The 15694-nt window shown below is 47.1% G+C and overlaps 1 protein-coding gene across 6 annotated transcripts in view; it reads right to left on the reverse strand.

Annotated features, from left to right (window-relative positions):
- Positions 1-15694, reverse strand: part of LOC140420795 (uncharacterized) — a 243839-nt gene that overhangs the window by 205458 nt on the left and 22687 nt on the right. Inside the window, exons 2-3 of one of the 6 annotated variants that reach the window (XR_011946587.1) lie at positions 12234-14712; positions 6370-8179 (exon numbers count right to left, since the gene is read on the reverse strand). The exons of the other annotated variants lie outside the window; for them this stretch is intronic. The gene's annotated coding sequence lies outside the window, so the exon portion shown is untranslated. Of the gene's footprint in view, positions 1-6369; positions 8180-12233; positions 14713-15694 lie in introns of those variants that run through there. 6 annotated transcript variants of the gene reach the window in all.

Consider the following 15694-nt stretch of genomic DNA (forward strand, 5'->3'; position numbering starts at 1 on the left):
ATTACAATATTTGGTACTGAGGCATACAAGTAGATATTAGGGCATATGATCAAATGCTTGGTTAAAGAGTTCGGTAGTAAGGAGAGATATTTGAAGAGGGAATTCCAGAGCTTATGGCCTGGGCAGCTGAAGGTACGGTCGCAATTGGTGGGTCATTTAAAATCAGAGGTGCACAATATGCCAGAATTAGATGAGGTTCGATATCTGAGAGAGGTGTAGATTGGAGGATATTATAGAGTTTGTGAGGGGAAAATAACAGTGACAAAATTAATATTGAGGTGTTGCTGAACCAGGAGCCTTTGTAGCTCAATGAGGACAGGGGTGTTAGATGAACAAGTCTTAGTGCTAGAAAGGACACGGGAAGTAGAATTTTGAATGATTTATCTTTATGTGAATACTGGAATAGCCTAGTTTAGATGGAACAAAGGAATGGATGAGTTTCAGCAGTAGATGAGCTGAGGCAGAAGTGAAGTGAGACAAAATTACTGAGGTAGGGGCAGCACAGTGGAGCAGTGGTTAGCACTGCTGCCTCATGGCGCCGAGGTCCCAGGTTCGATCCCAGCTCTGGGTCACTGCCCGTGTGGAATTTGCACATTCTCGCCGTGTTTGCGTGGGTTTCGCCCCCACAACCCAACGATGTGCAGGGTAGGTGGATTGGCCTTGCTAAAGTTGCCCCTTAATTGGAAAAAATGAATTGGGTACTCTTAAATTCATCTTTAAAAAATTTTTTTTTTAAATTACTGCAGTAGAAATAGGTGGTCTCAGTGATATGTAGTCAGAAGCTCAGCTTGGGGTGAAATATGACCAAGATAGTGAACAGTCTGGCTCAGGCTCAACGTTGTGGGAGAGATGGATGGAAATTATGCTTAGGAACTGGAGTTTGTAGCGGGCACTGCAGACAATGACTTCAATCTTCCAATTTTTAAATGGAGGAAATTTCTGTTCACCCAATACTGAATATCAGACAAGTCAGGCAGTGAGAGACAGGGAGGGGAATTTGGAGGTGATTGTGTTCACATACCCCTGCCATCCTGGTCCTTCAAGGGGTGGAGAGTGAGGGTTTGGGAGAAGCTGTCAAAGTTCTGATGGAATTCGAGATGAATAAAACCCTGCTTCCCTTATCCCACACACCTCCTTCACTCTCCACCCCACTGACATTTTGTTGAAGTTCTGACCAGGCTCGCTACTCTGAAGGACATTAGTGAAACAGTTTGGTTTTTGCAACAATCCAGCAGCTTTCATGGTCACTTTTTCCGGCCCCACAAATTACCGGATTCATTCAGCTCAATTTCATAATCTGCCTTTGTGTTTTTCTGTGTTCTCTCTCATTCACCTTTGTCTGTTTTAAACAATTTTCCCAGGTGGAAATACGCAAGACCAACATTTTGCCAAAATCTGACAGAGTTGCACAATTTATCGTAACCTGATTACCATTGGATTTTGAACATGGAAGTTAAAAGCACCGTTCACAGTGAGGAGAACACAGATATATCCTCTGTGCATGTACGAGGCTTCAGCCAATCATCTGACTTGTCGATACACGAGCACAGTCACAATGAGCAGAAGCCATGGAAATGTGCGGACTGTGGGAAGAGATTTAGATACCCGTCCCAACTGGAAACCCATAAGCGCTCTCACACTGGGGAGAGGCCATTTATATGTTTGATATGTGAGAAGGGATTTGCTGGTGCATCCACCCTGTGGAAACACAACTGCATTCACACCGGAGAGAGACTGTTCACCTGCTCTGAGTGTGGGAAGAGATTCGCTCAGTTATCCAACCTGCTGGCACACCAGCGAATTCACACTGGGGAAAGACCATTCAGCTGCTCCAAGTGTGGGAAGGAATTCACTCGGACATCTCACCTGCTGAGACACCAGCGAGTTCACACAGGTCATTGACAGTTCACCTGCTCAGAGTGTGCGATGGGATTCGCTCAGTATTCCATTCTGCTGACACACCAGTGAATTCACATTGTGGTGAGACCAGTTACTCCAAGTGAGGGAAGGGATTCACTGATTTAGGCAATCTACAGACACATGGGCAAGTTCACACCGGGGAGAGACCATTTGCCTGCTCCAAGTGTGGGAAGGGATTCACTCAGTTACCCCACTTGCTGAGAAACTACAGAGTACATAAGTAACTTAAGTACATAACTGCAGTAGTTGGGATTTATAACTAAAAACATTTAAGTCCAGCCATGTTCATTCTAGATGGGGATGACATATGTTAATTTGCTTCAATAAACATTCATTTCTACTACAGGCTGTCTGAAATGTTATTACGTCTGCCCAATGACATGAAGCTTTACCACTTGCCATTTTGCCAATTGTGTTTTAAAAGTTTGTTTGTAATGGTTCTCAAGGCACAAATAATCTGCTGCAGACTGGGAGACAGTGGAGTAGTGGTATTGTCACTAGATTTCGAATCCCACCATGGCTGATGGTGAAATTTGATTTCAATAAAAATCTGGAATTAACTGTCAAATGAACATCATTGTCGATTGTCATAAAAACCCACCTGGTCCACTAATGTCCTTCAGGGAAGGAAATCTGCTGACCTAATCCTGTCTGGCTTACATGTGATTCCAAACCCACGCAATGATGCAGTTGACTCTTAAATGCCTCCCCCCCCACCACCACTGAATTGGCCTAGCATGCTACTCAGGTCAAGGGCAGTTACGGATGGGCAACAAAGGCTGGCTCAGCCAGTGACACCCACATCCCAAGAATGAATAATAATTTTACAATCTCAAATTTAAAAGGTTTTAGTTCTGTTCACAAGAGAAAAATGGGAGGGACAGTGGTTAGCTGCCTCAGGTGTACGTGGGTTTCCTCTCACGGCTACTCCGGTTTCCTCCCACCGTACAGAAACTTGCAGGTTAGGTGGGCCGGCTATGCTATAAATTGTCCCTTAGTGTCCAAAAATCTGTGGGTTAGGGTAAGGCTGGGAAGTGGGTGTGGGCTCTTTCAGAGGGGGCTGAATGGTCTCCTTATGCACCGCAGGGATTCTATGAACAACAGTTCATGAGGAGCAAGTTTCCACAAATTGTATCAGCTGAGTTTCCCGATTGAAGCTCAAGGAAAGTTTCACAAAGTATTGTGTAAATGCTGCTCAGAAGTTCAGTGAGTTGGATATAATCTATCTGTGTTTTCCTGAGGCTGTGCTCGGTGTATTTGGGTGGTTTGGATTGGGGTTGGAGCATCTTGTGTTCCAGGGATGTAACAAATATTCAATTCAACAAGAAATGTGAGTTTTTGCCTCTCTGAAATTAAATGACTTTAACACCGTTTCGAAGCCAGAGTGATCGGCTGATAGTCTAACTTGATAACTACTACACGACCGAAACTTTCTACTGAAAGCAGCTGAAGTGACTTGATTAGTAATACGACAGTGTCATCGTGCTGCACTTCAAGATCTTATTTTGCATCAATATATTGGGGGCAGAATGCTATGGAGATATTGATCTGAGGAATTCAATTTGTGCAATTTCAGTTAAAAAAAAATTTTTTTTTTTAATTGTCCTTTTTCACATTTTCACCCAGATTTACACCCAACAATAAAGAATAATCAGTAACAAATGTAATGTCAATCCCCATATTAATAACAATGATCCCATCCTCCCACCAAACCCCAAACATTGGCCGGCATGTTAACAAACACAAATGACAAAAAGGAATCAGGAATCACCCAAAATGACCATTAACACATACAGTCCCCCTCCCCTCAACTCTCCCAGCCCCAAAACCCCCTAATGTTCGATGTGATCCAATTCGCGAAAGTGCATTATAAATAATTCCCAGGAATTGTAGAACCTCTCCATCCTTCCCCTCAGTTCAAATTTGACCTTTTCAAACGTTAGGAATTCCAGCAGGTACCCCTGCCACGCCAGGGCACAAGGTGTAGAGGTTGATCTCCACCCTAACAGGATCCACCTTCTGGCGATCAATGAGGCGAAGGCTATAACATCTGCCTCCGTGCCTGTTTCCAACCCCGGCTGGTCCGACACCCCGAATATGGCCTCCCGAGGGCCCGGGTCCCGTTTCAAGTGCACCACTTTAGAGATTATTCTAAACACCTTCCAATAATCCTCCAGCTTTGGACAGGACTAAAATATGAATGTGGTTTGCGGGGCCCCCCGCAATGTTCACACACATCTTCTACCCCCTCACAGAGCCAGCTCGCCCTCGCCTTTGTAAAGTGCCCTCCATACACCACATTCAGCTGTATCAGCCCCAACCTCACACAGGAGGTGGAGGCGTTCACCCTCCGGAGCACCTCACACCAGAACCCCTCCTCCATATCCTCTCCCAACTCTTCCTCACACTTTGCCTTGATCCCTTCTAGCTGTGCCTTCTCCTCCAAAATAGCACCGTAAACCGCCAATACTACCCCCTTCTCCAGTCCCCCTGACGTCAGCACCTCCTCAAAGCAATGTGGAAGCTGTCTCTACTGGAAAGCTCTGTATTTCCTTTCTGGCAAAGTCTCGAACCTGCATGTCGCTAAATATTTCCCCCTGCTCCAGCCCATACTTCGCTCCCAGCACCTTCAATCCCGCAAACGACCCCCAAGAAATAAATCTTTTAGTGTCCTAATTCCTGTCTCTTCCCATCTCCGAAAATTTCCATCCCACCTCCCTGGCTCAAATCTATGGTTTCCCCGAATCGCATTTCCCTTGACGCTGCCCCAACCCAAAGTCCTGCCCCAAAGTTTGTGGTGACACCCCCTTCCCTATCCCCTCCTCAAACATCCCCAGCATCAGCAGTACCAGCTCATATTTGAAATTTTTATAATTTTCCACCGGAAACCCATCCGGCCCTGCCACCTTCCCCGACTGCATCCTCCCAATCACATCTTTTGTATCCCTGTCCACCCCCCCCCCCCGCCCCCCCCCCCCCCCCCCCAACCTAAGGTACTCCAGCCCACCTATAAATTCCTGCATCTCCCGGCCTCCCCCAGGTGGCTCTGACCTGTACAACCTCTCATAGAATTCCTTAAAGACGTTGTTAATCTGATCTGGAGCTACCACCAACTTCCCTGCCCTGTCCCGCACCTGGACAATTTCCCTTGCAGTAGCCTCCCTACGCAGCTGACCCGCCAACGTTTCTCTCTATGCTCGTAAACTTCCCCCTCTTGCTCACCTAAATTGGCATACCACCTTCCTGGTAGATAGTCGGTCAAAGCTCGCCTGGAATACCTTCCTCTTTTTCAACTGCGCTGGGTCCCTATCTTCTCATATCTCCTGTCCACCTCCAGCATCTCATCTATTACCCTCTGACGCTCCAACCTCTCTTTGTCTAGCCTAGCCTTGAATGAGATCACCTCACTCCTCATCACCGCCTGAAAAGCGACTTTGACATCACACCCGTGCAGTAAAAACTTACATATTCCTCAATTACTTTTTCAATTTTGTCACAGATCCCTCGGTCCCCAACAGTCCCGCATCAAACTTCCACCCTGGTCTCTGTACCATCCCCTTCTCCAGTACCATATCCACCCAATGCGGAGCATGATCTGATGATGCAATTGCCGAGTACTCGGACCCTTTAACCCCAGCCAGCAGTGCCTTCCCCACCATGAAAAAGTCAATCCACGAGCACACCTTATGGACCGCTGAGGAAAACGACTACTCCCGTTCCCTCGGGTGCAGAAACCTCCAAGGGTCCACCCCTCCCATATCCACCATTAGCCCAGCCAGCGCCTTCACGCCCCCTGACGGGACCAGCGAGCACGGCCGTGACCTGTCCAATTGTGGCTCCTGCACCAAGTTCCAGTCCCACCCCACTATCAGTTTGTGTGTGTCCAAGTCGGGGATGGCCCGACACACCTTCTTCGTGAATCCCACATCGTCCCAATTGGGACCATATACACTTACGAGTGCCACTAGCATCCCCTCCAGCGCCTCTGTCACAATCACATACCTACCCCCCTGATCTGCAACCATCTTCTCCATCTGGAAGCATACTCTTTTGCTGACCATTACCGCTACCCCTTGAGCTCTTCCGTCAAATCCAGAATGAAACACCTGATCAACCCAGCCCTTTTTAAGTCTCATTTGGTCCTTCAACCTCAGGTGGGTCTCCTGCAGCATTGCTACATCAAACTTTTAAGATGCGCAAGCATCTTGACTGGGCCTCCCAGCCCCCTCACGTTCCTCGTGACTATCCTAACTGGGGGTCTCTCACCCCCATCCCTTCTTATCCACCATCAGACCCTGCCCCATGAGCCTGACCCATCCCTTTTCATTATTAACATCGAAACCCCCCCCCCCTCCCAGAATCCCTCCCTGCACTTGCCCTTGAAAAAATCTCATCCAATATCGATCCTCCCCCCCCCCCACCGGCCTCCGGATTCTCCCACCCCCCAAAAGTCGCCGCGGCGTGAATCGCGCCGCCAGCCTCAGAGAATGGCGAGGACCGCGCGACTCGGGGCTGCCCGAGTTCTCCAGCCCACCATGAGGCGAGTTCCCACCTGTTTTTGACGGGTCCCGCTGGCGTAAATCAAGGTAGCTCCCTACCGGCGGGACCCAGCGCCATGGGCGGCCTCCGGGGTCCTCACGGGGGCGCGGGGTGATCTGGCCCTGGGGGGTGCCCCCACGGTGGCCTGGCCCACGGTCGGGGCCCACCGATCCCCAGGCGGGCCTGTGCCCTGGGGGCACTCTCTTCCTGTGCGCCGGCAGTGTAGGCCTCCGCTATGGCTGGCGCGAAGGTGAACCCCCCTGCGCATGCATAGGGATGACGTCAGCAGACATTGACGCTCTCGCGCATGTGCGGACCCGCGCTGGCCGCCGAATTCCCTTCGGCCCCGGCTGGCGCAGCGCCAAAGGTCTTCCACGCCGACCGGCAGAGCGCAAACCACTCCGCCGGCCGTTCTAAGCCCCTGAAGGTGCAGAGGATTCCACACCTTTGGGGCAGCCCGACGCCGGAGTGGTTCCCGCCACTCCACTGCGCTGTTTCTGCCCGCCCCGCCAATTCCCGGAGAATCCCGCCCTATCTAACCCATACAACTCAGTTAAATAACATATAACCGTTGCAACAAAAAAAAAGGAGCAAAAATGACAATCAAACCAAACATAAAGTTAAACTCTATAACAATATGAAGTCAAGTAAGTTATAATACAGGTCAGTGAAAAGAAAGTTGTCACATTTATATATTTTCCAGCTCCCCAAACACTGTCCACAATCTCTCTTCCAGCTCTACATCTCATTTCTGTCCCAAGCCTTCATGAACGCCTCAGCGCCTCCACCGTTTCAAAATAAAAATCTTTGGCATTGTACAACACCCTCAGCTTTGCCGAGTATACCATACCAAATCGTAGTCCCTTGTTGTACAGTGCCGCCTTCACTCGGCTGAACGCTGCTCATCTCTTTGGTAACTCCACTTTACCATCAAGTCCTGGTAAATCTGAACTCTAGCACCATTCCACTGCACCTCCTGCTTCTGCTCCGCCCAGTTTAACACCTTTTCCTTTGTGTGGTATTTATGGAAGCAGATCCATAATCTGCTTCCATAAATACCACACATATGTAAATGTGCTCTCGGCGGCACATTTACTTTGGGTTTCGGCCTTAACGACCGATGAGCTCGGTCCAGTTCATACTGAGAGGGGTCTTCACTCGCCCCCATCAACTCCGCCAGCCTCTTAGCAAAGTACTCAGTTGGCCTTGAGCCCTCTGCCCCTTCAGGTAAGCCCACAATTCTCAGATTTGCTGCCTCGAGCAGTTCTCTAAGACCTCGAGCTTTGCTCGGAGTCCTCTGTTGACCTCCATCACCCTCTGTCATTCATCTCCCACCAAGGTGAGCTGGCCGCTGTGCTGCGACATGGCTTCCCCCACTGCCTTCATCTTTTCACCCTGTTCTCTCACCTCGGCCGATGTCTTTGCCACATCCACCCTCACCGGGGCGATTCCTCCTCCACCAATGATCTCAGTGTGACCGCCATCTCCTTCCTCAATGCCTCCATGTGCCTCGCAAACTGCTTCTCCAGCTCTACAGCCATCACCTCAGTCATCCTTTCCACTGTAAGTAGTGCAGCCCCACCACGCGGTCTGGCATCCGCCATCTTGTCAGCGCTTTTACTGGTCCTCTCCTTTGGCACCGAGCCCACGATTCCTCCCTTCTTCACAGCTGTTTTTCGCATCCCTTAACCACTTAATATTTTTCTCCTTCTTTCTCCAACTCGAGATAAATAATAAAAAATAAAATAATAAAATAAATAAAAGTAAAAATTAAAAATTAAATTCAATTTTTTTTTTTAATTAAAAAACAAATTTCAATAATCAAAGTTCAAAATATCTCTTCTCCTGGGACCGGATTTCAAACATCCCAAACATGTGTGTTCAGCGGAGGGCCACCAGGTGTGCGCTGCTCCCCCTCTACATTCGTGCTGGATTCAGGCCTTGCCTCAGGGATGGGGCAGGGGAGTGGCCCTAGATAGATAGATCTTTCAGAGGGCTCGTGTGGACTCGGTGGGCTGAATGGCCTCCTTCTGCACTGTCGGGGTTCTATGGTTTTGAATATTTAAAGGGAACTTATTTTGATCATGAATGTCCTCATTTTTCTCAGACAATATATACAATCTAATTCCTTCGCTGTGCAACCTTGTAAAAATGCTGTGATAGAAAAGTGGTAAGGGTTTACTACGGCTATACAAATCCCTAGTTAGATCACACCAGGACTGTGTAGGTCTGGGAATCTTATAAATGATCAGTCTTGGTCTTGGAAACAGGACAATGTTGATCCACCAGAATGTCAGTTCTGGAACATAAGTGGACATTCTAACCTCTGTAAACTTGGATCATCCAAAGCTCTATTGGCCAAGCCTTAACCCACAGAAAGTCCAACATTGGGTCACTGTCCACTAATGTATTTTAAACCAAATACGTTTAGAATACCCAATTATTTTTGTTTTCCAATTAAGGGGCAATTTAGCATGGCCGATCTACCTACTTTGCACAACTTGTGGTTTTGGGAGTGAGACCCATGCAGACACTGGGAAAATGTGAAAACGCCACACGGACAGTGACCCGGTACCAGGAACGAACCCGGGTTCTTGGCACCATGAGGCAGCTCACTACCATGCCGCACAACACTAATGTATTTATTTTAAGACTATCATCCTCGTGTTGAAACGCCCCCAGGTCTTTGCACCTCCCTCTGTCTGTAATCTCGTCAAACCACACAAGCCTCTGAGATGGGCAGCACAGTACAGTGGTTAGCTCAGTTGCATCACGGCTTCAGGGGCCTAGGTTCCATTCCTGGCTTGGGTCAGTCTGTGCGGAATCTGCACGTTCTCCCCATGTCTGCCTGGGTTTCCTCCGGGTTCCCCGGTTTCCTCCTGCAGTCCAAAGATGTGCAGGTTAGGTGGACTGGCCATGCTAAATTGCCCTTAGTGTCCAAAAAGGTTAAGTGGGGTTACTGGGTTACGGGGATAGCGTGGAGGCGTGGGCTTGAGTAGGGTGCACATTCCAGAGGCTGGTGCAGACTCGATGGGCCGAATGGCCTCCTTTTCCACTGTAAAATTTTATGAGATGTGCCCTGTGAGAGCTTTGGCTGAGTGAGAGTGCATTTTGGAGTTGGGTGGAAACGGGGAGTTAGGTGGAACTGGGAGAAGGTGAAACTGACAGCTGAGACTCCAAAGGTGAGAGCTGACTGGTAAGTCTCTAGGGAGCAGAATCAGAGGGAGGAGTTCCAGACACCAGTGAGTAAAAAGAGTAACTGACCTGAGGTTAAAAAAAAATCTAAAAAGGATGTCACCAGGAAGCTGTGACCTGATTGGTTAGGAGGAAATCGACACTCAACTTGAAACTAAAACGAGGGCAGCATGGTGGCGCAGTGGTTAGCACTGTTGCCTCACGGCGCCGAGGTCCCAGATTTGATCTTGGCTCTGGTCACTGTCCGGGACAGGAGTTTGCACATTCTCCCCATGTTTGCGTGGGTTTCGCCCCCACAACCAAAGATGAGGTTAGGTGAATTGGCAACGCTAAATTGCCCCTTAATTGGAAAAAATGAATTGGGTACTCTAAATTTATTTTTTTAAACTTGAAACTAAAACATTGTTAAACTAATTAATTACTTACTAAATCATAAGTAGAGCTCTCTAAACCAAAGGCATGTTTAAAAAAAACCCTAATTCATTAATTACTTTAACTTATACAGCTTATTCTTTTGCAAAAAGGGAGTAAATAAGGTGCCGAGTCATGGCAGGAGAGCTTGCACCCATGGTATGCTCCACTGTGCTATGTGGCAGATCATGGAAGCTCCAGTTGTCCCTGGTGGCCACGTGTGCAGGAAGTGTGTCCAACTGCAGTTACTGACCAATCTCATTTTGGAGCTGGAGCTGAGGGTGGATTCACTGTGGTGCATCTGTGATGCTGAGTAAGTCGTGGATAGCACGTTAAGTGAGGAGGTCATACGCAGGTGAGGGTTGAACAGGCAGAGAGGGCATGGGTAGCCACCAGGAAGAGTAGAGGTAGGCAGGTAGTACATGCGTCCGCACTTGCCATCCCCCTAACAGATAAACCGTTTTGGATATTGTGGGAGTGAGGGGCAGCCGACTTCATAGCACCATGGGTGGATCTGTTGCACTAGAGGGGAGGGGGAAGAATGGCAGGGCTATAGTGGGAGGGGATTCCATTGTTATGGGAACAGATAGGCGCTACTGTGGCCGTCAACGTGACTCTGGGATGGTGTGTTGACACCCTGGTGCCAGGGTCCGGGATGTCACTGAACAGCTCCAGGGCATCCTCAAGGAGGAGAGTCAAAAGACAGAGGTCATGATACATGCTGGTACCAATGACATGGATAGAAAGAGGAATGAGATCTTGCATCAGGAATTCAGGGTGCTAGGGGCAGCACGGTGGCACAGTGGATAAGCCTCTCTCTTCCTTCTCATTGTATCCTGAATATCTCTGGTCATCCATGGTTCTCTGGGTTGGTTACTCCTTCCTATTACCTTAGAGGGAACATGTTGGGCCTATACCCTCCCCATTTCCTCTTTGAACACCCCCACTGCTCTTTTGTAGATCTCCCCACCAGTAATGTGTTCCAATCTACATTGGCCAGATCCTGCCTTATTTTACTGAAGTCTGTTCTCCCCTAAGACTTTTCCTGCGATTTGTCTATTTCCGTGTTCATAATAAACTTAAATTGCACCATGTTGTGGTCGCTATCACTAAAATGCTAAAAGTAAGCATCAGGTAGTAAAGAAGGCAAATGGTATGTTGGCCTTCATAGCGAGAGGATTTGAGTACAGGAACGGAGATGTTTTACTGAAATTGTATAGGACATTGGTGAGACCACACTTGTAGTATTATGTGCAGTTTTGGTGTCCTTATCTGAGGAAGGATGTTCTTGCTATGGAGGGAGTGCAGCGAAGGTTTACCAGGCTGATTCCTGGGATGGTGGGACTGTCATATGAGGAGAGATTAAGTTGGTTAGAATTATATTCATTGGAGTTTAGAAGAGTGAGAGGGAATCTCATCGAAACTTATAGCATTCCAACAGTTCTAGACAGTGTAGATTCATAAAAAATGTTCCCGATGGTGGGGGTTTCCAGAACCAGGGGTCATATTTTGAGGTTAAGGGATAAACATTTTAGGATTGAGGTGAGGAGAAATTTCTTCACCCAGTGGTGAATCTGCGGAATTCACTGTCACAGAAAGTAGTTGAGGCCAAAACATTGTGACATTCGAAGAATGAATTAGATAACGCACTTGGGGCTAAAGCGATCAAAGGACATGGGCGTAAGCGGGATTAGGGTATTGAACTTGATGATCAGCCATGATCATAATGAATGGCGGAGCAGACTCAAAGGACTGAATGGCCTCCTCGTACTTCTATTTTCTGTGCATCCACTTTTCTCACTTCCAGAGCTTCTGGCCCAGGCAAATTAAACTACGGACACGAACAGTGGAGTGCTGAAAATTAGGAGCGCTCAAGAGACTTGAATTAGATGTGCAGAAATCTTAGCCAGTGTGTGGCTGGAGGGCATTACAGAGATAGAGATGGTCACAACCATGGGAGGAAAACAAAGATAAGAGTTTTAAATTTCTGGTGCTTCCGAACCAGTAGTCTTCTGTAGGTCAGAGTACAGGGGTGATGGGCGAACAAGACTTGATGCAAGTAAGCACGAAATGCATGAAAGTTTCATGAGCAAAGCCATGTTCAGCGATGTTATTGGGATATGATAGGGAGGGCTATTCACTCAAACCGCTCTGACTTCTTCACTCACCATCGAGCTGTGAACCAAAAAATGTTTTTGATTTGATTCCTTGTTTACAAGCAGTGGGAAATTTCCCAGTCCCTTGTTATAGGATGAACTCAGAGTTCTTTTGTGCGCAACCACTCAAAACGAGGTAAGAGGGTGTGACCTTTGCCTCCTTGCATTCGTGCAGCAAAAGACAGATCAAGAAAAGATTTACAGTGCAGAGATCACAGAGAAAAAATGTGTTTCACATGGGTTCCAGAGTCAAGAATCAAAATGTCTCTTCAGAGATAACGAGGTGTGAGTTTCTCTGTCTCTGCCAGATCATTCCTTTTGTTCAGGAGTCAGACAGGCTGATTCAGCAGTTTTAAAAAGCTCTTTGTCCAGTTTATAAAACATTAGAAATATCCATGAGGATCTCATGATTTATTTTCTGAAAAATATGTGAGGTCTCAGTCCCCACACAAAAGGATATCCATTGTTGGAGACGGCACAGATGTGTGTTTGGGCAGCATGGTGGCGCAGTGGTCAGCACTGCAGCCTCACAGGACTGAGGACCCAGGTTCGATCCCGGCCCCGGATCACTGTCCGTGTGGAGTTTGCACAGTCTCCCTGGATCTCACCCCTACAACCCAAGATGTGCAGGGTAGGTGGATTGGCAATGCTAAATTTCCCCTTAATTGGAAAAAAAAGAATTGGGTACTTTAAAAAAAGATAAGATATATGTAATAGCGGCAAAGTAAAGATGTCCAACTTGGTGGATGAACTAACAATGGGTGTATTGGGGAAACAACTCTACACAGGACAGAGATAAGAATGATTCTGCACTCCACGACTCCCGGACTCCAATTGTTTAAGAATCACCTCTCCTCAATTGCCACGATGGGTCAAGTGATTTCTCTCCAACCCGCACCTCCAACAAAGGGTGCACATCACCACATCCCTCCCCTTTCAATTTCTTAATTCATGATTTGCAACAATAATAAAAAAGTTAAATATTACACAGCGAAAGGGGGAAAACGAAGCAGTTTCTCAATAGTTAAGTCTATTTGAAAATCATCTATTTGGTTTGCGACATAGGGTCTTTGAAAGGTGCTTGATCAGTCTATGTAGTTTTGATGTAGGTTCATCTGAAATTACAGTAGGAAAGCTTCCAGGTACTCCAGGGCCAGTAACCTCTCCAACTGCGGCTGAAATGTTATTCGGCCTCACCTCATGCTGACTGGATTCAGTTCCACTTACAATTCCTGGAATCACACTAAGATATAAAGCTTTCTCCATAAGACAGAGTGAGTGTGTGATATATTTCTAGAATATTCCATGCATTTCTGAAGATTTTATAAGGTTCGTTGTGTTGAAATTGTCTCCATTCCCGAGCCAAGGGGATTTCTGTATCCAGCAGGAGGGGTACACTCAATTCTCCACCAATTCCCATTCCTCTTCTTTCTGCTGCATAATGGAGGTGTCACTGAGTGTAAGGGGCAAGTCAGTAAGAATTGTCAGCAAGGATTAATCAGCACATTCTAATTGGAAATGTTAATCAGTAGAACATCTCGGACAATGAATTGTAGAATTCATGCCACAGATCAATATAGGATTGAAGTAAAAGTTCAGAATCTTGTTGCAAACTATCTTCTGGTGAGAGTTCCTGAATTATGGGGAAAGATGACAGACAGCGACTCTTAAAGGGACTCTGCAGTCCCGGGAACACAATCAGCAATAGATCCAGAATATTAAACCCCAGCCCAGTTACAGCACTTATTTACATTAACAGAAACAAACCCCAACTATCAGAATGAACATTGTTCAGTCCTGCATGTGATCAACATCAACAGCAGAATCCAATCCCTGCAGTCACTTGTGAACTCGTTGGTGTTTCAGCAGCTGGGATGACCGAGTGAATCTCTTCCCACACTCGGAGCAGATGAACGGTTTCTCTCCAGTGTGATCTCGCTGGTGTATCAGCAGGTAGGAAGAGTGAGTAAATCCCTTCCCACAGTCTGAGCAGGAGAACGGTTTCTCTCCAGTGTGAATCCGCTGGTGGATCAGCAGGTAGGATGACTGAGTGAATCCCTTCCCACAGTCGGAGCAGGTGAATGGCTTCTCTCCAGTGTGAACTCGCTGGTGTGTCAGCAGGTTTGATAACTGAGTGAATCCCTTCCCACATTTGGAGCATGTGAATGGTCTCTCCCCAGTGTGAACTCGCTGGTGTGTCAGCAGGTTGGATAACTGAGTGCATTCCTTCCCACACTCTGAACAGGTGAACGGTCTCTCCCCAGTGTGAATTCGCTGATGTGTCTGCAGATGGGTTAACCGTGTAAATCCTTTCCCACATGTGGAGCAGGTAAATGGTCTCTCTCCAGTGTGACTGCGCCGATGGTTTTCCAGCTGGGATGGGTAATTGAATCCTTTCCCACAGTCCTCACATTTCCACGGTTTCTCCATGGTGCCGGTGTCCTTGTGTTTCTCCAGATTGGCTGATCAGTTGACGGCGTCAGTAAATCCCCTAGAAGTAGTGTTTACAAAAATCATCAGTCACTACAGGATAAAAATTTAGAACAGAAAATTTTAGTTTCTATAGAACATTTGTTCGTCCCAAAGCTAAAAAAAAATCCCCATCCGACACACTCTCCCTCCTCCCTGCGATGAAATCCAGATGACGTTTAGGACAATTATTTCTTTTTTACAACCAGACAAAAACAATTGGGCAGCAGGAAATAACGATATGCTTGATCATTCACTTCAGTTATTACGCATGACAAAGCATTAATCTGAAACCCCCTGACCGGCCATACAGAACAGCAGATTTAAGCTTGTGTTCAAAACATTGTGTGGATGGAGCCTTGTGTCCAAAACATTGTATGGAGATTTAAAGAGCGATGGGACGATGGTTTCTCCAAACCTCCCAGGGTTTCCTTTCTTCTTTCTCTTTCTCCCTACGTTAAACCTGGGATCAGCCTCATGATACATTCTGGTTCTCTTCCTGATGACCAATTAACTCTAATTAAATACTGAAAAGACTGGAGACACAGCGTTCAGTTCCCACTCCAATCTCTTCACTAGATACCAGCTCCACCCCACTCGCTTGGAATACTCTTGAGTTGGAACCATTCTGTTCGCAATATCAGTGTCACATTTAATACTAATAATCTTTATTGTCACAAGTAGGCTTACATTAACACTGCAATGAAAGCCCCAATTCGGCAAATTCCAGCGTCAGTTCGTGTACACTGAGGGAGAATTCAGAATGTCCAAATTACCTAACAGCACGTCTTTCGGGACCTGTGGGAGGAAACTGGAGCACCCGGAGGAAACCCAAGCAGACACGGGGAGAACCTGCAGACTCATCACAGACAGTGACCCAAGTCGGGAATCGAACCTGGGACCCTGGCACTGTGAAGCCATAGTGCTAACCACTATGCTACTGTGATCTCAGCATGACCTCATTTCAGTGCATTCACTAAGATCCCCTATTTCCACCTCTGGAA

This window comes from Scyliorhinus torazame, chromosome 5 (assembly GCF_047496885.1).
Source record: "Scyliorhinus torazame isolate Kashiwa2021f chromosome 5, sScyTor2.1, whole genome shotgun sequence".
Classification (NCBI taxonomy): domain Eukaryota; kingdom Metazoa; phylum Chordata; class Chondrichthyes; order Carcharhiniformes; family Scyliorhinidae; genus Scyliorhinus; species Scyliorhinus torazame.